The 25,408-nt window shown below is 49.5% G+C and overlaps 1 protein-coding gene across 10 annotated transcripts in view; it reads right to left on the bottom strand.

The window, feature by feature from the left end:
- LDLRAD4 (low density lipoprotein receptor class A domain containing 4) overlaps positions 1-25,200 on the bottom strand; it is a 418,190-nt gene extending 392,990 nt beyond the window's left edge. For 5 of the 10 annotated variants that reach the window (XM_074383794.1, XM_074383797.1, XM_074383796.1 and 2 more), the window contains exon 1: positions 24,591-25,199. The gene's annotated coding sequence lies outside the window, so the exon portion shown is untranslated. Of the gene's footprint in view, positions 1-23,688; positions 23,997-24,404; positions 24,458-24,590 lie in introns of those variants that run through there. The other 5 variants (XM_010335601.3, XM_074383800.1, XM_039463614.2 and 2 more) reach the window with 4 other exon arrangements.
- Positions 25,201-25,408: the final 208 nt, after the last annotated feature.

Raw genomic sequence — 25,408 nt, 5'->3', positions numbered from 1 at the left:
ACTTGCAGCTGTAAAACTAAATAACTATGATATTAACCACAATACACTCCACATGGGTCAGTAAAGATGTTTAAAGATTTCAAACATTCATTCATAATTATAATAACAAAAAGAGAGGCATAGGTTTCTCAACAGAGAAAACTTGGAGCCTTTGCCCTAACATTGTATATTTATATTTGGCAAATAAGTTTAATAACTGACAGATAGATAGGAAGATTGATGGGGTAGGGGGTGGGCAGGATAGATGGATGGGCAGATGAATGAAGATCAGTGAGTAGATATTAAGATAGATGGGTGGATGAATGGATGATTGGGTAGGTGGATTACTGGGTTGGATGTATGGATGAATGGGTACATGGATAGATAAATGGATGAATGGGCAGGTAGGTGAATGGATGGATAGGGGAATGAGTGGGTGAGTGGATGGGCGGATGGCTGGATTAATGGATGGGTAGGTAATTAGATGGATGAATGGAGGGTGGATGGGTGAATGGATGAGTGGATGGATAGAGGAATGAAAGGGTGGGTCAGTGGGTGAATGGATGGATGGGTGGATGAATGGGCAGGTGGATGGGTGACTGCATGGTGGATAGATGGATGGGTGAATAGGTAGGTGCTGTCTGGGGACATGATGGACAGATGGAGGTATGGATGGATGGGTAGATGAATGGATGGGTAAATGGATAGATGGATGGATGTGCAGGTGCATGGGTGGATGGCTGGGTGGGTGGGTGGATGGATGGGTGGGTAGATGGATAGAGGAATAGGTGGGTAGGTGCATGGATGGATAGATGAATCAGTGGATGGGTGGGTGGATGGATAGATAGATGAATCAGTGGGTGGGTGGATGGATTGGTGAGTGGGTGTACAGGTGAATGGGTGGATGGATAGGTGGGTGGATAGAAAACCCTGGGAGGGTGTGTGGGCGTATGCCGATACAGTTTCAAGTGCTGTTCCCATATTTTACCTCACTAATCCTCCTCACAGGTTGAGAGATATTCCAATGTCCATGCTACAGAAGTTAGTGATGTGCACACGGTTAAGAACTGGAAATGGCAGAGGCCTAGGACAGCTCAGCTCCTTGGCTCTCACCTCCAAGGGGCCCTGCCTCCCACACCACACTGCCCATGGAAAGATGGCCTACTCCCTTGGAAAGACCAGCTGTAAAATACTCTCAAAGAAAACATGGCCTGATTGGAAAAATAAGATCAGCTGGAGTCAGACACTATGCCTTTAAGTGCCTCCAGCATAAAAAACAGCCCCAAGACACTCAGTGGCTACAGAACCAAGGGACATGGAAATGAAGGCACAGGGGCAGAGCAGATGCCAGGTGCAGAGAAGGCTGGCAGGGAAAGGAGCACGCAGACCAGGAAAGCTCCCGCCAGCACAGGACATGCCCACTATATAACAGCTGAAACCCAGGTTGGACAGTTAGGGTCAGAGCTATGTGAAAGGCCAAAGCTATTGGATAAGATTTAAATAAACTACTTCATAATTACTTTTTTTAGAGTTAAGTAAAATGGTACACCTAATGGGTACAATGTATCCTATTGAGGTGATGATACACTAAAAGCTCAGCCTTCACCAGAAAGCAATATATCCATATAACAAAAGTGCACTTGTATCCCATAAATAGACTTTTTAAAATTTTTAATTAAAAACACAACAATGCAGAGTGGCTTGCAAACAAATACCACGTTTGCATTTAGCTCTTATTTCTTTTTCTACATACTATACAGATTACAAGGGATCTTAAAGGGTAAAATATTACCAACCTCTGTACTATTGTTCTAAAAACCCATCACTATTAAGTGCATTAAGGTGGTTTTTCTATGTCAAAGTGAAGTCCATGAAGCCCTTGCCTGCCTTACCTTAGTCAGATCCACTAACCACCCAGCCACAGCTCCAGGCCTGAAACCAAAGCACCAGCAGGAATTAAACAACCTCTTCAAGGAGCTTCCTCAAATCTTAACCCTTTAACTGGAAAATGCAGATGATCAAATCAAGCAGTGGTGACTGGTGGTACGGTTATTTGAAATTTCCTTCTTGGGTAAACTTGAAATACTGGAATCCTAAACAAAATCGTTTGAATGAATTTCTGCGTGAAAACAAAGGGATTCCAGTAAGTCAACAAGTCGGAAGCACTTCCTTGGTTTAATGAAGCTCTATTCAATGGTTTGCTCGCATTCTCCTAGAACCCCAATCTTTTGTTAGTATTTTCAGATGATGTGTGGTATTAGTTTGTGGCTGGCTTTACATCACTCTGGAAGGAAGCCAGGTGTTCATAAAACAGCCCACAAAGCGCTGCGCCTGCAGACCCACACCCCAATGGACACTAGCTTCGCCATGGTGACGCGTGTGAGAAACCCACCCCAGTTTGATCTCTGCAGTACTTAAGAGTCTGAGATATGAACCCCAAGATATTTATTTTTTATCACAGTAAAAGATATTAGTTGCATGAGACAATGCAACAGGCATCTTTGCAATCCCGGTCTCCAGCAGGAGTAATTACGGCATAGGACACATTTCACACAAAGCCCTGTGAAAGCAGCATCTAGGACGTCTAGTCGGGGAGGGGACTGCGGGGGTGGAGGATGATTCGCTATGAAGGCGGAGCGCCCTGCAGCTGGAGGCTGGGACAGTCAACACTACATTGTCAGTGGTCAGTCAGAAGAAGGAGCTGGGAGGCTGCCCCTGGAGTCCCAACAATAGCAGCTTTCAGCAGGAGGCCCAGCCTTCACCTGCTTCTCCTCTGCCCCTGCATCCGTCCCTCAGACACACCCTCGGTCCCACCACACTGATGCCCACGTAGCCTGGGTTTTGCTGTCTACCTCCAGGCAGGATCACTACTCCATTTCAGTCCTCGGCATATCAAGACATTGTGTACAGAGTGATGATGAGCAGGAGACCTGCTGCAGCAGCCGGGAGCCACCTTGGAAGCCTCCACCTTGGAAGCACACAGCAGGCTCCAGGGGCAGCATGGAACTCTACACTGGTTTGGGTCTTTATAAACCAGCACCCTGTTTGGTGCCATGTGAGGTGTCCTACAGACAAAAATAAAGCCCGCCTGGGCCAGGGGTAGTGGCTTATGCCTGTAATCCCAGCACTTTGGGAGGCCAAGGCAGGCAAATCACCTGAAGTCAGGAGTTCGAGACAAGCCTGACCAACATGGAGAAATCTCGTCCCTACTAAAAATGGAAAATTAGCCGGGCGTGGTGGTGCACACCTGTAATCTCCGCTACTGGGGAGGCTGAGGCAGGAGAATCGCTTGAACCCGGGTGGCGGAGGTTACGGTGAGCCAAGATTGTGCCACTACACCCTAGCCTGGGCAACAAGAGCGAAACTCTATCTCAAAAAAAAAAAAAAAAGCCTGACTCAAGTAGGGTAGGGCCAATTCTTTCTTAGGCAAAAATTGTGAGACTAGACCACAATCCATCGTCATTCCTCCAAAGCTGCTATCTCATTTATCCACTCATCTGGCAGTCACTGAAGACTGACTATGTGCTAGGAGCTCTGGAGGACACCTGGAATACCAAAATAAACAGAGCAGTCCCTGTTCACTGAGTTCCTGGTCTATGAGGAGGCCAGATGCCTTCACAGTCCATTAGAAAACAATGGTATGCATGCACACACATGCATGCACACATGCACACAAGCACACACATGCAGACACATACACAAGCACACGCACACACGCACACATGCACATGTACACACATATGCACGTGTACAGAAGCACACACATGCACACCTGCACACAAGCACACACATACACGCACATGTGCACGCAAGCACACACATACACACATGCATACAAGCACACACATGTACACAAGCACACTACAGCCAAACTCTCAGGACGCACAGGGCAGCAGGGACCTCCTGCCCAGGTGCTGATGCTGTCGTGGAGTGCCTCAAGGCTAAGGAAAGCTGAATCAGCACCTCTCAGGCAAAGAATCCATAGGATGGTCATGGGAGAGGCGAAAAAGGGCCCAGGGAAGGGAGTGAGCATGCGTGGGGGAAGCAGTGTGAAAGCCCACTTCTGCTTCCCTGCCACTGGCTGGCAAGGACACAGGGGCCCTGCGTCTGCAGGTTCACAGCTCCTGCTGGATCAGGGGCTGAGCATTCTGCAAGTAGACCCTGCGAGACTGGGGAGGCCTCAGGCTGCTCTGTTGGAAGGTGAGTGTGTGACTCTTTCAAAGCACCCCTCCTCAGCAGGAGCAGGGGCTGGGGCTGTTGAATAGGAATAGGATGCCCATCTCCATCACTGAAGTGGGTCTGGGGTCGGGTCTTTCAGAATGCTGGCCTAGTTATTTACATAATATGCAATGAGTTTCTCTGTGCAAGGCCATTCAAAACATGGCAAAACCAAAGAAATATGTACACACGTAGGAAATCCCTTCCTTGGCCAAACAGGAACAGAGACCCTATGACTGGCATGGGGAGAGATGCATGAGCCAGCACGCTGCCAGGAGTTCCCCATAAGTACACACTGCAAACCAAACAAACAGCACAATCAGGAACTGGGTGAAGGCTGGCCACAGCACAAACAGCTACAGTCACAGCCTCTGGCTCCATGGCATCTCACAGCCAGTACAGCCTGCATGGCCCAGGCCACCACGGAGCAAACCCCGCAGGCCACAGCTGGAGGTCTGCCAGCCGCCAACTTGGGTCTCCACTCTTTCCAGGCCCACCAAGGACAGCCACAGCATCTGCGTCTGGTCCCTAGTCCGTGCTGTGACTAGTGCAGGCTTTACAAGAAAGTGGAACGGAGCATGAATGAGTGCAGCCATTCTGAGCCTACTGAAGGTCTCTCCAGCCGGATGGCTGGCCCAAGCCCCCTCTGGACAACTGCTACTTTCATTTGCTCTGAGGCTATATGATCATTAATACCTGTAATTCATTCTGACTAATCAAAATTCATCCTGGTTAATTCACTAGCTAATTAGAATTTAAAAGAGTGTCACAGCCATTCAGGCAAGCTCATTTAGGAGCTATTGAAATCCTCACACAAGATGTAGGTGAAAAGGGAGAGGGAGTCTGTTTAAACTTCTAAGTGGCCCCTGCACTCCTCTTTGTTCTCTCAAATCCCTGAGCTCAGCAGGCTAATCTCATTGGATTAGCTGCGTTAACATTTCCAGTATCCTCTCCCTAACACCAGGCCCCTCCACCCACAGGTTTTGAGGGTCACAAATGTTCTCTTGAGTCCTCAGTTATAAGCAGCAATCTTTTTTTTTTTCTTTGAGACAGAGTCTCACTCTGTGGCCCAGGCTGGAGGGCAGTGGTGCAATCTTAGCTCAGTACAACCTCTGCCTCCCAGGTTCAAGTAATTTCCTATCTCAGCCTCCTGCATAGCTGGGATTGCAGGTGCACACCACCATTTTTGTATTTTTAGTAGTGGCAGGGTTTCACCATGTTGGTCAGGCTGGTCTTGAACTCCTGACCTCAGGTGATCTGCCCACCTCAGGCTCCCAAAGTGCTGGGATTATTACAGACATGAGCCACCCACCTGGCCTTACAAGCAGCAATCTGGATGCCCCCTCTCCCACCAGAACCTCAGCAGGAGCAGGGGCTGGAGCTGTTGAGTAGGAGCAGGAGGCATCTCAGTGAGCTCCCTGGGAACATGACGTTACAAACACACATTTCCACACAGAAACACAGGTGCAGTTACCACCCAGGAGAGGCTGCCTGTTTGTAGGCCCTTCCCCAGCCACTGAGTCTCTCCAGGATCCTAAAAGTAACCGAGATCTAGTGCAAACCTCACAGAGATGTGAACCCAGGCTGGCAGGGCTCTATAGCCCCATGCCTTCTGGCCTGCACCATACCTTCCCTCAGTTCTGTGGGGGCTCAGTCCCACATCTGCGCATTCTCCCACCTGGTCTCCAAAATAACTCAGCATATCACAGAAACAGCACACAGAGTAGATACGGAAATTCTTCCTTTTGTGTCAACACTGATAGTCCAAATAAAGAAGGCATCAGGTCCATCCGATAGTGTTTTAAGACACTTCGAAATCACAAAATACTGCATGGCACAGGCACCTCTAATTTCCTTCCAGTTGAGCAAAAAAATTATCAACAAGAGGCAATGCATGAAGGGAACCAGGTCTACAGCAGAATATTTTTTAAGAGGGGGCTCCTTCTGGTTTCACAATAAACCACATCCAGTCATTGAGCAATCTGTCTCCAGTTCCAATCCTGGGTTCATGCTTAGGTGGCTCTGTGATCTCATGCCCTCCAGACCTGGGAAAGGCAGACATTGCAGCAATCGTTTTTAGTTTGCAGCTCCCAATAGTTCCTAGGGGTTTAGGTGGATTTTCAGAGCAAGCTTGCGGCTAAGGATGGCTGGGAACAGCCTCACTCCACCGTCTATTTCCTTCACAATCAGCCCAACTGCCATGACTTCGCAAGGAGGCAGACATGTTGATCTTGAGAACCAGGGTAGGCATCCAGGGGGCCACCAGACTCTACTCCGGCCTCCCATTTTAGGGATGAGATATCAACAGCACGTGACCTCAGACGAAGTGCTAAATTCCCTAGACTTCAGTTTCCGCATCTGTAAAAGGGGACAGATCACTACACTTCCCAACCTCATAAATGAATTACATGGATCAAATAAAAGAACACATGCAAAGTGCTGGACAGCAATGCCTCCATGAATGGGGTTCTCCATGGGGAAACTGAGGCCATGTGTCTTGAGTGATCACAGTGCCTAGTACAGGGCTGTCACACAATTGTATCCACTGAAGGAATGGATCTTCGGTTGCTCAGGGGTCAATGCTACTTGGAGACAAAGCTAGGAATAAGAATCCATATTCCCCGAATATCTTCCAACTGCTTTTTCCATTGAACAGATCATTCCAGTTCCACTTGATCCTGGGACCAGGAGTGAAATTATCACCTCTGTCTCCAACACAAGAACAAATCAGCCAGTCAGTGCTCACTGCCCACACACCCATGAACCCACAGTACCTTCCTTGGTCCTAAGCATATGAACTAGAAGCTTTGGGGACTAACAGACCATCTATGGTGGCCTCACACAGCCATATCCTATCAGATCACAGGAGGAAGTGGGCAGGAACCAGTGACCCTGCCAGCACCCAGGACATCGGTGATGCACTTAGTCCCCTGCATTTCACAGCTGGCGCCTGCACCATCTTATCTGATAGTCAGAGTAACCCTATAAGCAGCCAGATATCATGACCCCATTTTCAAGATGAGGGAGCAGGACTAGGACTGGCCAAAGACCACAGCCCAGAACAAGAGCAGGCTGGCTTCCAGAGCCCAAGCCAGCACATGCAGCATGGGTCTTATGAGTCGGGGCCTCCAGGGACAACCCAAGATAACAAAGAAAGAGATGCCTACTGCTCCTTAAGTCACTGTGTTTCATTCTCCATTAAACATAAAACAGAGCTCTACCTGTACACATGATGTCCCCAAGCATGGTCCCTTATAGAATGTTACAACCTCATCTCTAAATTGAGATGGAACCACACCAATTCTAAGCAAGCCAAGGGGGAAGTAAGTCCACAGTTCCGGGGACAAAGCAAAGGGGAATGAAAACATAGCCTCAGAAGAAGATGTCAATACATCTGCAAAAGAAAATTAGTTCCAACCATGATCTCAAAGTACGACATAGAATACCGTGTGCAGGAGACACCTCCATTCCAACAGCAGGTCAGAAACCCTCCAGACTGAGAAACACACACTGAGCCCCATGCAGGCAACGCTGGCACCCAAAGGGAGCAGAGGGTACAGAAGGTGCTTAAAATGTTTTTTCTATTGTTAGATCAAAGCAAAATGATGGTTGGTTCCAGGGAGGAAAGATGGAACAGTGCTTCTCTCTGTAACCATTTCCACATCTAATGAGAAACTCTGCTCTGCGCAGGACTGCCCAGCCCAGCTCGGGAGCGACGGGTGCCAGATGGAACCACTCTCTGTAGAGAGTAAACCTTGCTATCCCCATAGCAACTCCACCGCGCTTCCAAAATGCTTGAAAAGACACACATCAAATTGTTTTCCACAATTTTTCAGAAAGTGACTTTTTATTCCACACCCTTAACAAATCTAGTCAACTGGGAATTTTCTCATTATAAAAACAAGAACACATGATCATTGTAGCAAATATGGAAAAGATGAAAAGACAGAATTTTTTAAACCACCCTTAGCACTATATGCCAAGACCTCTATTTTTAATGTCCTGGTATATTTCCTTCCAGTCTGTTAGCCGGGTGGAGGTTCAAATAGATTCCTAACAGAGGCAAGGATCGAAGCCCAGCCTGTAAGAAAAGCAACCCAGCCCAGGGCTGGATGTGCACTTCCCCTGGGGGCAGAACTGCAGATGTGTCCTCAGACCGGGAGGGAAATAAAGCCCACTGATCCAACCAAGGCTGATCCCATGTGCAACGTGGCTAGTGGTCTATGACATGGGCTAAAAGCCATCAGTAGAAATGAATTGCTATAGTCCTCACCACTATTTAGAATGTGTGTGTGTTCTTTTTTGGGTTTTTCTTCTTCTTCTGCACTTGTTTTTCACAATCCTTGTGGATTTTAAATCCAAGGCAACAAAACTAATACCAGAATAAAAGCATAGTCAGATGTCTGGAGGGTGAGTCAGGCTTCCAGGTAACTGCTGAACATTTCGTCTTCTTTGAAAAGATGGAAAAAAGGATTCACAGACCATAATTTTCTCTACTTTGAACTTTTCCTGATCCCAAGAACAGATGAAAACAGCTTAGGAGAACCAAGGTTATGATAGAGACATATTGTCTAAAGAGAAAACATCTACATATGATGAATTTAATAAACTTTAATGATCTGATGATTTTTTACAGCTTGATAAATTGGTTTCTAAGCAAATAAATAACTAATTTGTCCAAAATATATTTAGCCAGCAAGTTAAATTTGGGAGGAGAGAAGGGAAGGGCAAAAGTTGGTCTGAAAAACAATTCCTTCTCCTGGTTTCTAGTAGATAGTTTGCCTAGGAGAAAACAGTAAAATAAGAATGTAATGTAGGTGAGTAGCACTCCATGGGGCGGGGTGGGGCTCATGGAAGGAGTGCAGCCTCCACAGCTCATCTCTCTCATGCTGCTCCTACTTCAGCCTTTCTGTAGGACTTTCTGTTTGCACTGAGGCCTGCCCTGACCCATGGAGGTTCAGGTGAGACGGCCTCACACCCACAGCTGGCACCCACCCAGGAGTCAGCAGAAGGGAGGAGCCCAGAGCCCCATCCAGGCCTGCAAGTCTGTGGACCTGCCCACCATCCTCCCCTGGCCAAGGCGTCTGCTCATAAGTCCATCTGTTTATTCAACAAACAGTTCCAGTGGTCTGATGCTGGGCCAGGACAGAGACAAGAGGATAGCTGTCTACCCTCCTGGAGCTCACAATGACCAGGCCTGGTGCAGGAGATACACGGGCCAGGGAAGGCCTCCTAGGGCAAAGCCAGAGGATGAAGGTGTACATCCAGAGAGAGTTTTGGGCAGAGCAACCACAGAGGCCTGTGGGGTGACGAGGGGCGTAGATGAGAAGCCTCAGTGGGAGGGAGGCCCAAGGGGCATGGGGCATGCCAACAGGGATCAGGAATCACAAGGGTCACTCGCTGCTGCATCCAGAGGGGACCACTGCAGGTGGCATCCAGTCAGAGGCCCTGCAGAAACCCAGGGAGAGAGGACACACGAGCACTGCTGGTGGTAACAGCGAAAGTGATCAGATTGGTACAAACACTGGAGGCAGAAAAAAACAGGATTCAACCATGAACTGGGCTATGGGGAAAGATGAGGACAGTATCCAAGATGTGTGGCCTAAATGACCAGCAGACAAGGATCCTGGTGACTGGAATGGGACAGTGAAGGAGTGACAGGGCTGGGGAACTGAGGGTCGGGGAGGAGCAGGTTGGGGAGTTAAGAGTTCAGATTTAAACATGCTGGCTTGGAGGTGTCTATGAGTAGAGATGCCCAGTATGTAGGCAGGTGGAGGAGCCTGGGGCTTGGAGTTCTGGGCCAAGGTCCTCTATGGAAATACACAATCAGTCTCGATAGCTGCAACACGACTCTGGCCTCCAGGCTCTCTGGCTGTGAGTATAAGGTTCTAGGCTCAGAAACCTCTCTCCACTGACAGCTAAAGGAGAGACCCCAGTCCTCCAGGCTCTGGGGTTGGTAAGCAGGTTCTGCTCTCAGGCTGCATCACCCTGAGAGGGAGGGAAAACAAATGCTCAAAGACATCTTTGCTTAGAGAAGATTTCCACAAAACAGCACCAGACACAGTGACAAACAGGTCACAGGACGGAGAATATTTCCAATAAGAGGGCGCCGGCTTCCTTAGCCCACTTTCAAACACAGCTCTCCTGCCCCTTACTGGGTTCTGAGCAGTGGGCCCCTCTGCCAACCCAAGAGCAAGCCAGAGGATTCCTTGATGTCTTGCCACCTCTCAACAATCAACAAGCCAATGCATTTGCTACATCACAGCCAGCACTACATCAACCAGTATCAGAGAAGATACATGAATGGCACGGCATTTGCCTTCTTAGCGGCCGGTGACCCACGTCTAAGCAGACACAAGAGCACCTCATCCCGGTCGTGTCCTTCAGGGCAGGCACCTGCAACAGAGGTGGAGCCCTTGGTGGCAAGCTCTGCCCCTATTGCACTGTGTGTGGTGACAAGCAGGCCCTCTGCCATCGTCTGGAGTATGCATTAATCACACAACTAATTACCAGGAGAGATCAGAAAGCGCTTCGCCTGCCACCTAATCATCTGAACAACGAACTGAAGCCTCAGTCATGAGGATGCTTGCTCTGGTTCCCTTCAGAAAACCAGGAGGACCACACCAGGGAGAGCCAGCAGATGCAGCAGCTTTCTGTCCTACTGTCAGCTTCGAGTCCAGAGCTGGGTTGGGGACAAGCATCCCTGCTGGCACGCACCTCTCCCACAAGAAGTTTCCAAGGAGTGTGGCTGCAGGCGGCACCTCCCAGGCTATGGAGGAAAGAGCAGGAAGCTGCGAAGCCAGTGTGAACTGCACAAATAGCTTCCACTTGGAGCGCAAGCAGGGGATGAGAAGGCTTGGCAGCCAGAGCGGCAGTCAGAGCCGCAGACAACAGTGAATAGCTGAGCTGCGAAGGGACATGGTAGCAAGAGGTGACACAGAGGCTCGTGGAGCACAGCGGCGGCCTGGAGCAAGGGCCACAACATGGGGTGGCAGGAGCCACCAAACGTGGTCAGGTGGGGAAGGAAGGCGATTTTGTTGAAAGGGGAGAAAATGGAACTGAAGTCAACTTCCATCCACAGCAGAACAACTTGTACCAAGAAAGAAGCTCAAACCATGCCAGGTAAAAAGGGGCACAGGCTGCAGACAGAGGTGGGAGGCAAGTGGGACAGACAGGAGAAGGGCCACACTGGCAGACCCACCCCACTGCTGGCACCAGGCCGTCTCTGCACTGGTCAGGACCTAGGACATACCCCTGAGTCCCACAGGCTCGCCCAGAAGAGGCTCCTCTAACAGGGAAGAGATGGGAGCAGGCCCCTGTGGTGGCCCCAGCCTGTACTATCCTCGGCCACACTACATCCCGCATGGCCCACCAGGAGAGGGCTTCACGGATTGCCCCTTCAGTGTCCTTGATGTAACTATGTGTATCTTCAACTTCAATTTCTAGTGCTACACCCTTGACCTCCCAAAATGACATACACTGGGTGCCTGCCCAGCCACCAAGATGCCATCCCTGGGACCAGGGGCCTTCAGAAAACAGCCTGCCACATGCCTTGGACAACCACTGAACATCATTTTCTAATTAGGTTTCACACATTAAAATAACATAAACTCTGACCTGAATTCCTCATTTAGCTAATAGCCACATTAGAGAAGAAGAAACAAATCCATTAATTATACTTCTATGTATATTTCATTAATTATTTGTTCCTTAAAGCCAAGGAACATGAAATTACATGTTGTCTGTGAAAAGCTTTAAATAGTTACACGTTTTGCAAATAGAAGGCATTATTATTCCCATGCCAAAGTGATAAACCTGTCTTCCTGGAGTGAACTGCATGAAGTATGAAATTTAGGCATTTTGTGAAACATAAACAAATATGAACTATTAAAGCTCTGTGGTCGAGACAGAACTCCCCACTGCAAACAATTCCATGTTTTTCTTTACCATTCCTGGCTGGTTGATTTGGTTTTCTACAAAGATGGGAAAAAATACTCCACACCAGAACCAGACTCACGCTACTGAGGGCAGGGCCACAGTCAGGAGAAATGGTGACCCTAAGGGCAAGGGCCACCTGACATGCTCACCAAGCACAGTGCCACGTGCCCTGCTCACTCCTGCTCCTACAAGCCTCTGGCCTTTCCGCATATGCCCATCTTTCACACGAGCCATGTGTCAACTGCCATTTCTTCTCGAGAAAAATCTGTCCAGACCCCTCTGACCCTTCCCTCTCCCACTTCTTCCCACACCACCTGCCTTCTGCCTCACCCACAGACACCTACATGCCTCTGAACTTGAAGATGACACTGCCCATGGTGCACATTCCATGAAGGCAGAGAAAGAATCTTCACTCACCCCTGCAGCTCCGAGGCACCCTGGATGTCCGAAACAAGCTTCATCAAATTATAAGTCTCCATTCTTATAAATGCACGTGGGCCCTAACAGGATGCCCCTGTTCCAAGCATAAATAAATAATCTCACCCTCCTGAGGAAGATTTCTCCACACAAATAAAGCAGTCCTATCAACATTTCTGATCACCAAACTGGTATGTCCAATCCCTCCCCAACCTGTGTCAGGATTCACCCTCAGGAGCTCAGACAGCGTGGACCAGGAAGAGGAGCCTGGGAGAGTCAGGGCGGAAAAGGAGCAAGATACGATCCATGGATTTTGAGTTCAGACACCTAAAAGCTACAGAAGTAATTTAGAGTTTGAGTTTGAAATTTCAGCCACTGTGAGCAGTAGCGTCTACCCATGACACCCACAGATGCCCTCCCACCTCTTCCCCTGCCTGCAGCATGCATGGTCTGCCCTGCCCTCCCCCTCTGTCTTATCACATGTTCCCCCTGCCCACCTGCAGACCCCCAGTTTTCTTAAGCATATACTCCTACAAGCAAAAATGTCTGAGCAAACAGGTCATGTATATTTACTTATAAATTATACACATATACTATGGTAATAGTACACTGTACACATAATAAACAAAATTTAAAATAATAAAAATAAGTATACATGCTCTAGTATTTTCCCTCTGCAACCCACTGACCCAGAACACTCTTTCTCTGTTTGTCCACCTAAAAAAAAAACAATGTTCTTTCACCAAGTCTCAGCCCAAGGTCCATGTCTCAGTCCAGCCATGCTGCTATAACAAAATACCTTCAATAGGGTCATTTAGAAACGGCAAAAATGTGCTACTCTCAGTTCTGGTGGCTGGGAAGTCCAAGATCAAGGTGCTAGCAGATTTGGTGTGTGGTGAGGGCCCATTCTTCACAGATGGCGCCTTCTATGAGTCTTGAGTGGTGAAAGGGGTGAACAAGCTCCTCTGGCGTCTGTTATAAGGGCACTGATCCCACACATGAGGGAGGAGCCTCGTGATCTAATCCCCTCCTAGAAGCCCCATTGCTCAATACTATCACACTGGAGTTATGTTTCCACTGAAGAGTTTCAGGGACACACAAACACTCAAACAACAGCATTTGGCCTCCTCCATGAAGTCTTGATTGATCAAAGTACGCTGAGCTCTCAGGAAGCCAGGAGACAGTGCATCTACCTACATCTTCCTCTGTCTCCCTGGTGCAGTCATTAGTCCTATGTAGCAACTGTGGGCATATCTGTCTTCTGCCGGTTTGTGGACAGAGTCATGTCTTTATCTTTGTACCCCCAGTGCCTAGTGTGTGGACGTCCTGAGCACTCCATAAGAATGTGCAGGGCAGGAAACAGTAGAAGGAGACAGAAGAGACGGAGCAAGGGTGGGTCAGGGCCACCACCTCTGGGCCCGGGACCCTCACTCTCCTTCACATCTTGAACAACAGCTTAGTTCAAGATGTGGTTGTGAAACCACTCTTACTTGCTAATTGCTTCCAGCACACAAACTCTATCTTCTCCTTGGTCTCTATGCCCCCAAAAGGTGGGAACTGGGTCTCTGACTGTGCCAGTGCAGGGCAGATGCCTCACAAGTACACACTTGACTCACAAGCTTCCTTTACTGAGCACTTGCTGTGGTAGCTGGCCTGTCCCACCTGATCTACATACGTATGATCTTATCTAATCCACTCAAAAACCTACAAGGTGGGCAAACAACTATTTCGGAGAAGAGTAAACTGAGACCTAGAGAGTCAGTCACCTTCCCCAGGTCGCACACTCTCCGAGGGACCCAGCAGCACAGGGGCCCAGAAGGGACAGCCAGAAGCATGAATGAGCATCTGCCCATGACAAGCCCTCGGGAAGCCAGGAGACAGCGCGTTTACCTGAATCCTCCCAAGCACACTGTGGACGACAAGGTTCCCCCACAGCAGTTGACACACAGGCCGGCGCTTCAGCTGGACGCTGTCTCCTGGGTGGGCCCCATGGGGACAGCTTCCTCCATGCAGATGGCAGAACAGGACCCATTCCCTCAGACACATAAATGTGCCCTGACTGTAAAACTCCAACATACAAACAATGTTACAGCAACCAAAGGATAAGGATTGACATTAGAGGGTAAGGCACCGAGAGTCCCATCAGATAACAACTGCTCCACTTCATTTAAAGCTCAACTTTATCAGAAAATAAATGTCATGATTTTTCTGGACTAAATTTACTACATATAGCTAGTTGTGACTGCACATACACAACATTTATTATTTTTATATTACTCTTCAGATGAAAAAATGCAAAATCCCAGGACTTCTAGTTTAGAAGTAAACAATTTTGAATGTCATATTCAATATGGAGGAAAGGTAAGTGTTTTGGGGATACAATTTTTTAAAAATTTTTTTGTATAGACAGCGTCTTACTATGCTGCCCAAACTAATCTCAAACTCCTGCCCTCAAGTGATTCTCCTGCCTCACCCTCCCAAAGTATTCGGGCTACAAACATGAGCCTTGTGCCTGGCTGAGGGCTCAAGATTTATCTGAATCACCAAAGTAGCAGAAAAACAATGTTCGACCAAGCCAACCAACTGCCAACATTTCCTCCAGTCCTGCACACATGTATCCAGAGGCCCCTGTCCTCACTAGGAAAGCAGGGACTGTGTTGCAGAAGCAAGCCAAATAGCAAGGTCGAATCAGACAGAAATCGGTTAGCCCCACACACCTCAGCCAATAACAAATACGAGGTGAATCTGTCAGGCACCCAAATCCCCTGGGTCAATGGCAAGCAGCCTCACAGTGACAACAGAGCCACTGCCTCGCTGGGGAAAAGGGAGAACTGCCAAGGACTTTGGCAGAAGTGTGCTCCCCAAAAGATGCTGAGGGACCCCACTGGCCAGACCACTGGAGGACTGCTACCTTATTAGCAGCCTTTAGCACGCTCTAACTCTGCTCCACAAGCCTCCTCATCCCATTTCCAGCCTTTCAGAATCCATCTCCAGGGCCTCAGCACTGCCACAGCTGAGGGCAGGTGTGCACTTGGGACAGAGTGTTGTGCTGACAGCAAGCCTGGTGGAGCTGGGAAGAACCCAGTCTGTGGTCTCAACCCAGGGAGATGGGGCATGCCATTACCAGCTGAGCTTCTGCCGTCTGCACCTGCAGACACACCTAGGCACCTCTTTGAAGGCTTTCCCACAGAACACAGAACTGTGCTGATATGGTCAGGCTTTGTGTCCCCACCCAAATCTTACCTTGAATTATAATCCAAATTATAAGCCCCATGTGTTGTGGGAGGGACCTCATGGGAAGGGAATAGATCATGAAGGCGGGTCCCCATACTGTTCTCATGATAGTGAGTTCTCGTGAGATCAGATGGTTTTATAAGGGGCTTTTCCTTCCTTCACTCTGTACTTCTCTCTCCTGCTGCCAAGTGAAGTAGGACATGTTTGCTTCCGCTTCCACCATGACTGTAAGTTTCCCAAGGCCTCCCCAGCCATGTGGAACTGTGAGTCAATTAAACCTCTTTTCCTTTATAAATTACCCAGTCTTGGGTAATTCTTCATAGCAGCATGAGAACGGACTAATGCATGTGCCTACCAGGTCCTGTGGGGCCTGCTCACTGTCTCCCAGGCAACACCAGGTGGAGGAGCAACCCTGGCACACACCAAAGAGCAGGTGAGCACCTTGCACGGTACATGAGGGTCTCCCCACCTGATGAGCTCAGGTCCCTGTGAACAAAACCGCAATGATCACAATTAGCCCTAGGGAAAGTAATGCCATCCTGCTCCCTTCGGCACAATAAGCACCCTACATTCCAACCATTTCCAACCCCTCAATGAAAGACTGTCTTTAATTAGTTCATCATCACCTGCTAAAGTGGTTACCCCATGAAGTATGGAGGAGCGTCCATCATGAATTTTCTGTCTGCATCCTTGGGGGCAAGACTAGCAAAACGTGTGATGCCAAAAGGGGTCATCTGAAATGAAGACAAGCCACTGAACAAGGTATGGTAGGGCTATCCAAACAGCCAGGTGCTGACTTCACCCCCTCTCCGGGCCCTCATTCTCCATTGCAAGTTGAAGGCTACCCCTAAAGAGGGAGGATGAGGAGGCTGGGGGGAGACCAAGAGCACCTCCATATCCTATAATTTCATTTCCTCCATACTTCATGCTTGTGTCCTCTGCAGAGGACCTCCATGTCCTCTGCAAATGAGCTAAAGTGTTCTGCTTTCCTCCAAGGCCACAACCCTTCCAGAGTTGGAGCAACTTTGAACAGCGTCCGACCTCCTAAGCTGTTGCTCCTAAAGCTTGAGAGAGATGAAAAAACCACTTCAGTAGGTTCTGATGAACTATGGCCACCATATCCTATAATTTGTTTAAAGGACATGTTATTCGAATGTGTATTACACTGCATCTACCTGAGTAGAATTTAATTCGAATTTTAAAAAGCACAGAGGTCTTAACCCACCCGCTGGGATCATCCACGGACATGATGTTTGGCCTTAACAAAATTATAGCAAACAGCAAAACTCTTTTCGTCGATGACCCAGATACAACGTCAGATTTTCTAAATAAAAAGATGGGAAAGAAAATTTAAAGATCACATCGTTTACTGCCAAATTTGCAAAGGTTTTTAAAATAATATTCAGCATTGGCAAAGGTGCAGTCACCCTCTTGTCTGTGGGAAATGTAAGTTGCCTCTCTCATTCTGAAAGCCCCATCTGGCAATATTTTCAGAGGACCCCTAAAAGTCTTATACCTCCCAATTACCCTTTTAAGAATCTACCCAAAGAATGTTTAAAAAAAAAAAAAAAAAAAAAAAAGGTCAGGCCAAGCACAGTGGCTCATCCCTGTAATCCTAGCAATCTGGAAGGCCAAGACAGGCAGACTCTTTCAGTCCAGGAGTTTGAGACCAGCCTGGGAAACATCACAAAACCCAGTCTCTAAAAAAAAAAATAGCAAGACATGGTGGTATCTGTAGTCCCAGCTACCCAGGAGGCTGAGGGAAAGGATGGCGTGAGCCTGGAAGGTAGGTGGAGGATGCAGTGAGCTGAGATCGTACCACTGCACTCCAGCCTAGGCAACAGAGCAAGACTCCATCTCCATTTTTTTTAATTATAAAGTTATGTAACAAATTTCTAAAAAAAAAAAATTTAAGATGTTCAATGTAGTCATATTTATTACAGAGAAAACTGGTAAGAGCCTCAATGTCCTAAAAGTGGTTTTAAAAAATAACGATATAACCATAGAATAGATATTACACAGTCCAGAGGTGGGATTTTTGGAGAATATTTAAATCACATGAAAAATGTTCATGAAAGAATGCTAAGTTTTTTAAAAAGTACATAAATGGGCCAGGTGCAGTAGCTCATGCCTGTAATCCCAGCACTTTGGGAAGCTAAGGTGGGCAGATCACTTAAGGTGAGGAGTGTGAAACCAGCCTGACCAACATGATGAAACCTCATCTCTACTAAAAATAGCTAGGTATAGTGGCACATGCCTGTAATCCCAGTTAGTCGATTTAGGATATTGAGGCACAAGAATCGCTTGAACCTGGGAGGTGGAGGCTGCAGTGAGCCACTGCACACTCCAGCCTGAGTGATAAAGGGGTATTCTAGCTCAGGAAAAAAAACAAACAAACCAAGAGATTCTTAAAGATAGGATAACTTTTTTTCATTTTTTAAGAAACTGTAGTGCTCTTTGTCCTGGGAGTGAAGAGACAGCTGGTGGGGTCATTAAAAGCACATGCCCCCAGACCCAGGCGGTTGGCTGCTCCTCCTCTAGCCCTGATGTCATCCCAGGAACCAGGAAGTCACACTCCCCCCAGGCTACACCCAGAGGTGCTGCAGGGAGGCTGATGGAAACGGTTTTCAGGACCAGTGCAGAAGAAACACCTGGCAATACCAACACTCCTCCTGATTACTGCTTTGTCTTTCTCTCAAGGAACTCAAGGGATAAAGTGGACAGAGACAAAGCTGCAATGGACCAGTCCTCAAAACTGAGGTTCTTGCCATAAGCAAGACAGGCAGAGAGCAGGCATTAAGATTAAAAACAGGGGAGGGAGTTGGGGAGGGAGGGCCACAGCAGGGAGGCGGCAAGGACAAAGCCCTGAGCTTGCTGGCTGGATAGAGTCCCAGTGGGATCTATATGGACACAAGAAGAGAATGGCACCCAGCCAGCAAGTGGTCCCCAATGAAGAATTCCTGACTCAGGCCCCACCTCATCTAGCTCCAGAGGCAGATCCCAGAACCTGGAGCCAGAATGTCTAGGCTCCTCCACCCTTTATTCACTAGCTGGTGACTCTAGGCAATGTCTCGATGTCTCTGTAAAATGGGGATGGCAGAAGGACCCATGTCACAGGGCCGCAGTGAGGATTAGATTAGTGAATCAGTGTATGGAAGCACTCAGAACAGAGCCTGGCACATAGGAGAGACTACAGAAGCACTTGAGCCGCTGTTATTATTATCTGACCAAGTGCCCCTGTTAGAGGTCAGAGAGCCCTTTGGAAAGCAGCCTGGCCTCCTATAGCCTCTCCTGTGACTGCCTGCGGAAGCAGTGAGACTTTCCCATAGTAATTCCTCTGCAGCTCTATGCACAGGTTGCTTGGCCCCTGGGGCCACAGACTTCGAGAACAATGTCTGGCTGTGCATTGCCGGCCCAGCCCTCTTGTGGAGAATCCCAGCAGCCAGGCCGGCAGCACACCAGGAAGCCACACAGCATGGCAGAAAGCCTGCCATTCTGCAAACCCCAGAGGCAGGAAATTGAAGCACACCTGCACAGAGGGTCCTCATGACACCTGGCACGGAGGAACGGCTAGCCAGTGCGGGTGGGAAGGATCTCTCTCTCAAGACCTACTTTCAGGAGATTCTCTGGGTCCTTTCAGGAACAGCGCAGATGAGGGCACACATACATAGCTCACACCCACTCCCCTCCCCACCTTAACACCCCTCAGTCAGCCAGTCCCCAAGTCCCATCCGCAAAGGGAAGAGCAAATCATTTGGCAGGGGCTCCTGGTATGAGGTGGCTTTGTAACATGAGCCGTGTGTCCGCAAACAACTAGGGCAAGACCATTAAGTTCATTACACCTGTCACTCTGCCAGCTGAGCTTCCAAATTGCCCAGATGAAAGTACATTATGCCCAAGGAGTGCCACCCAGGCCCTCCCAGGCCAGTACAGGCTTATCTATGGCAGACAATTTGTTCTCAGTGTCTGCACCTGCAGAAAGAACACAACTGTAAACAGCTTGAAACTTGGCTTTGAGACACTTCAGGCCCTGGGCAGCTAAGAACAAAGTTGAGGTCTCCTGGGAAGAAGATAGGTGCCTGATTTCTGTGCTCAGAGGAAGAACGGAAGTGTGGACCAGAGGAGAGGGCCTGAGGCAAGGGAGGAGCCAGAGCACCCTAGCAAAATAAAGGACACAGAGTTGCTCCTCGGATTCTACTGCCCTGCAGTAGAGCCAAAAATAAAAGCAAGACACACCCTTTTCACTTCCCAACCGAGGCACAGCATTCTGGGCGGCAGGCAGAGGCCCTCTGCGCAGCTGCACATGCACCAGGCTCATGAGCGGCGCCCAGCCGGCCGCCGGCTGCAGAGTGCGTTTGCAGTGCAAGCGTGTTGCAGACAGCGGTAATTTATTTATCCCTGTCATGTAACATTAACAATCTGTCTGGAGCTTGGCAAGCACCAACTTGCACTGTCACATAAACTGTCTGACAAACTTAAAGTTTCGTAAATGCTTCTCTTTTTCCAGCAGACAATAAAGCATCCTTAAAAAAAAATAGTTGTCATCTTTTCTGTTCCTTTTCTGTCTTCCTCTTCCAAAAAAAGAAAAAAATATATATATAGGAAGAAAAAGAAAAAAACCAACAACAAAAGAACCCATGCAAACAGAAATGATCCCTCAGCAGGATTCTTAACCCTGAACCGCTGGACATTTTTCTGATGCCAAGTAAATGAGTAAATAAATGGATAGGGGGAGTGACATTGTAGGAGACGGTTGAGAGAGGGGTACAGAGGAAAATCTGCAAAACAAAAGTACAGTCATTAAAAATTAATAAAGGGTGTGGACATCCAGACCCCACCCCCGTCTGCTCATGGGGATTGAGCCAGACATTCTGTGTCCTCGTTAAGTAGAGTCTGGCAGGCTGCCGGAGTGTTAGTGGGTTCTGGGAATGCCAATATATTAACCAGAGGACTTTTTGCATACCCTTTAGAGTTTTTATTCTAGAAAAGTCAACCATTTGGCACAGTGCAGCATTATTTTTGTCCCGGAAAGCTCACAGATGCCAATCAAGGAAGAAATTATATCTATGTTCTTTGTAATCTCCAAGACCTATCTGGAAAACAAGCTTGATGGAAAGAAAAGTCTTCACAAAAACAGCTTAAAAGGCCAAAGTACCATTTTTAGTGAGAACTCAAAGAAAAGCAATACATTCTTAAATCACATGGATATGTGACAACACAGACATCGTTTTCAATTCCTCCTGTGAAAGAGGAAAAAGAAGATATTAATTGGAAATCTGAACCCAATATTTTCATAGTAATTAATAGTACAGGTACTAGCTTCAGCCCTTTACTTGCCTAACAATGAAGCAAACAATGCCCCCCAAAAATCTCCCTAAAAAGTGGCAGGTCTTGTGGCCTAAATTTTCAAATAGTGGACAGAACCTTTGCATTCCTATTTTGAAACTTAAGATTCACCTTCCATGCACACCCATAATACAGGTCAAGATGTAATTCAGACTAACGCAGTCTATTTAGGCAGAAAGTCTCTTTGACATCGGAAAATAATGGCTTCCAGGAGATTTTTTTACTGAGACCTAAAAAAGGAAGGAACAGAGGGAGAGGGAAGGAGACAGAGAATAGGGAAGAAAGAAAAGAATAATTTTGGACCACATGGCAATTTTGCCACTATTCACATTTAATATCCATATGCCTCTATAGACTCTGTTAAATATTTCCAAAAATTTTTCCAGGTTAAAATGATACACTCTTCTTTTACACTCTTTTATCACTTCTTGAGCAATAACTTCTTTTTCTTTCTCTATTAACTCTTACACAGAAAGGACACATCAAGAGACTGGATAATCCCAGATTCCGAAGAAAGGCAAGAAGAAACATGGCAAGGACTACCAGAAGGATCGGACCAGTTGACAATTGCAAGGATTCCTGCCCCAGCGCCCTGAGGTGGCTTTGGTTTTACGTGATGACGTAGAGCAGTTCCCTCCCACACACCGTCACAAGGAGACTTTATGCTGGCTCCATGCAAAGAGGTCAGGAGCTCAGGGGTCTCTACTGGGCTGCCTGCCAGAAATTACCCACAAGGAGCAAAAGTCACCCTTCTCTGACTGTTTCCCTATAAGGCAAGGAGGTTAGCCCAGAGAAAAAACAGACAGCGTCCCAGGAGCTGTGAGGCTGGTCTGCCAGGCTGCTAAGTCAACCAAGACTACAGCACAGTCCCAAACTGTAAACACCTCTGCAGACGGGCCCTTGCTCTCTGCACGCCAGGCAAGAAAACTATTCTTAGAACACTGTCAGCAGTTGGGGGAAAATAAATATTTGTCTATGTATGTATATACTCCGACGGGGGTGCGGTGGGGTGGAGGAGTCTCAAATGATCTGCCAACAAATTGGCACAAAATCCTTTAATAAGCAGCTGGCACTGGCTGAGTTCCACTGCAGGATTGTGGTCTTGCAAACCAAGCCCCCAAGAGGATTCAAGAGACAGCCCTAAAAACCTGCCGGGAAGAGTCTTCTCCAATGTAAATACAAACCTACACCAACCAGGACCAAGGCCAACAATGGCAAGCTCTTCCAAGGGTAACAGCAGAATGTTAAGAAATTAGAGAGGTCTTTTAAAACAAGGGAGGAAGGTAGCTACAATTCCATTACAGCAAATCCCTTACTGGCATTTACAGTCCCGGCCCTAATTTCTAACAGTGTGTTCAATGTCAATAGCAAAGTGAAGCTCTTAAAAATAATTAAGCTTTCAAAGATCATGAGGAAGTTAGCCCCCTGTTTTAAAAAGCACTGCTTTGCAGGCCATCAAACATTTCAAGGGTTGATGGGAAACCAAATATAATTAAATAAATATACATGGGTAATATTCAGATGTCCTCATTTGTCTGTGTAATGACTTAGATTTGATGCTGTGATCCTTGACTGAACACAAAGACTATATTCCAGGAGAATTGTGCAGAGTAGAAAGGCAGAGTTACAGATGACAATACACTCGAGTTAAAGACTAGAAAAGACAATCCTCATATACAGAATGCAGACATGACTTGATGCACGGCAGTCTTTCTGTGCAGACTTTGCAGAACCTTCTCTGTCATTCTATACTCAGTCCTGAAGATCCAGGGGAGATACAGAGAGGAGAACGCCATTCTTGGCTAGCCAAACCACCCGAAAAGGCCATTTTTAAAGGGAAGCTTCCCAGCACTAGCCCTTTGAGAAGGCACCAACATCCATACCAGCCCAGGACCCTATTTTTGAGAGTCAATGCTTCTCTCCATTTCTATCCACCTCTACGGCAAATAACTCACTGACACTGGCCCACATTCTGTACAGCTACTCTTACCTCACATCCCACAATGCCTAACACACAGTAGGCCATCAATAAATATGTATTGCAATGGTAATTAACATTTAGGAAGCAGCACTGGTCCAGGGATGGGAAGATGCCAAAATAATTAGAAAAGAGAAAAAGAGAAGGGAATAGACCAGGACACAGAGGAAAAGAAAAGAAGCAAATCAAAATTACCCAATTCTAGCTAATTAAAAAACTCTCTGGGGAAAACAAAAATTACCCTAGTTCAGGCGGCCATGGGCACACAGCAATCATTACTGTGACTGGGTAGAGCTAAGAAGCCCTCTTTGCTTCAAAGAGCTTCTAGCTGTCCTGACTGGCGACAAGGTGTCCCTCCAGGTAGGTGACCAGAGAACGGGGTGCTCTCGGATGTGCCTTCTCTGGGTGCCGCCCACCCACCAAGCATCCCTGTCGTCCAGAATACCTCTACTTCATTGGGAAACCTCCTCCTTTTCCAATTGAAAAAAAAAAAAAGTTTAAAAACAAGCAAATGCCCTCTCCGCCACAATAGCGACTTAACCTAAACCGAGCCCACTGTCTTCCACCGGTGTACTCACAGGGCGCGCCCCTAGCCCCACCCGGGGCGGCGCACCGGGCAGGGGTCCCAAGGAAGCCTCCTCAAGGCTGTGCAGGGCGGGCCCCTCCACAAAGGCAAGTGCCGGGCCGGGCTGGGTGCTCGTCGCTTCCTGTTTATTCCACCGTGAGGGACAGAGAGAAATTCAACACACGCCTGCTTCCTCCGGGGCTAGGAGACCCAGCCTAAGTCCAACAGCAGCCGCCCGAGACAATCGACTTCCCAGCCAATGCCAGGAGCTCCGGGCGGTCCCGCGACCGACGTCAACGCGCGCGGGGGGACCCGGGGGGACGCCGGGTGCAGCGGGCCCGAGGGGCCGGGCAGAGGAGCGCGCGGTGCAGGATGCGGGGCTGAGGGGCTGCGGGGCTTGGCCCGCCCCCTCCTTCCCTCAAACTCCCCGGCCAGGTCCTGCAGGATCTTCCCGCTTCCCGCTGACCTCCAGCCCCCGCCCGCCGCGGCTCGCCGAGGCCTAAGGGCGTCAAGACAGTTGGGGCTGCCACCCATGCGCCCATCCTGGCCTCCCGGAGGTGCAGAATTCAGTCCTGCAACCGCGGGACACCCGGGGCCCCAGGGCACCGGGAAATAGAAAGCGGGGTGGGTGTCGGCGAGGTCCCTCCACCGGCGCACCCCCGCCCGCAGGCCAACGCCAGACCCCCGCCGTGGCCACCAGCAAGCCCACCCAGACGCAGCCTCACAGACCTCGCGCGCTCAGCGCCCGGCCGCTCCCTCCTGCCCCCGCCGACGGCGCAGGCTCGCGGACGTCCAGTTCCCAAAGCGTCCGGTCCCCGCGTCCCCCGCCCCCTCGGCCACCCCTCCCTCCCGAGCGTGGCTATGAACTTGGTCCAGAAGCCGCGACCACGGCGGCCACCTCGGATCCGCACTCACCTGGGCTGCCGCCCGGGAGCGGAGACAGCGACTGCCCGCAGTGCGGCTCCGGGGCCACCGGCACTGCCGGCCAAGGGAAGGGGCGCGGTGCGGGGCGCGGTGCGGGGCGCGCGGCAGGCCGGCGGGGAGCGCGGCGCGCCGGGGTTCTTTAAGAGCCGGGGACCTCACCCCCGGGCCTCCCCCGCGCTCCCCGCCCCGCTTCTACTTTCCCAGGCACCCGCAGCCTGTCTGGCGGCGGCGGCGGCGGCGCTTCTCTGCGGCTCGCAGGGAATCCCCGGCCGGCCGCGGCAGCGCGCTGAGCAGGCAGGGCCAGTACACTCGCCTGCTCGTCCCACCGGGCCCGGTCCTCAGCCACAGCGCGGGGAGAGAGGGGACGCGGCGCTGCGGCCGCCGGGGAGGTGTCCCGCCTCCAGTCGCCGGAGGGGGGGAGTGTCCCGCCTTCCGCTGCCGCCGCCGTCTGTCTCCAGCCGTGACTGCGCGCCGCGGCTGTGTCTGTCTCCAACTCCTCCAGTCTCTCTTCCTCCTCCCCACTCCGCTGTGGGGGCCCGGCGCGCGGCCAGGCCGCGGGGACCGGGGCCGCCGTGGCGGGAGTTCGGGGGTCGCCGGCGCACAGGCCGCGCTGACCCCTGCGGGGGGCGGGCCCGGAGGCCGGGGTTGGGCAGGGGGGAGGCGTGCGGGCGCTGAGGCCGCGGGACCCCCGGCCGTACTCCCGCCCCGGGCTCGGGCTCGCGAGGCGCGCGCCCACCGCCGGCCGCACGGGGAACTCCAAGCCGAGCGCAGAGTCCGCAGCAGGGGCGCTGAGAAGAGCCGGCTCGCCG

Source organism: Saimiri boliviensis, chromosome 13 (genome assembly GCF_048565385.1).
Source record: "Saimiri boliviensis isolate mSaiBol1 chromosome 13, mSaiBol1.pri, whole genome shotgun sequence".
NCBI lineage: Eukaryota > Metazoa > Chordata > Mammalia > Primates > Cebidae > Saimiri > Saimiri boliviensis.
The sequence above is the reverse complement of the archived record's forward strand: the minus strand, read 5'-3'. Positions and strand labels throughout refer to the sequence as shown.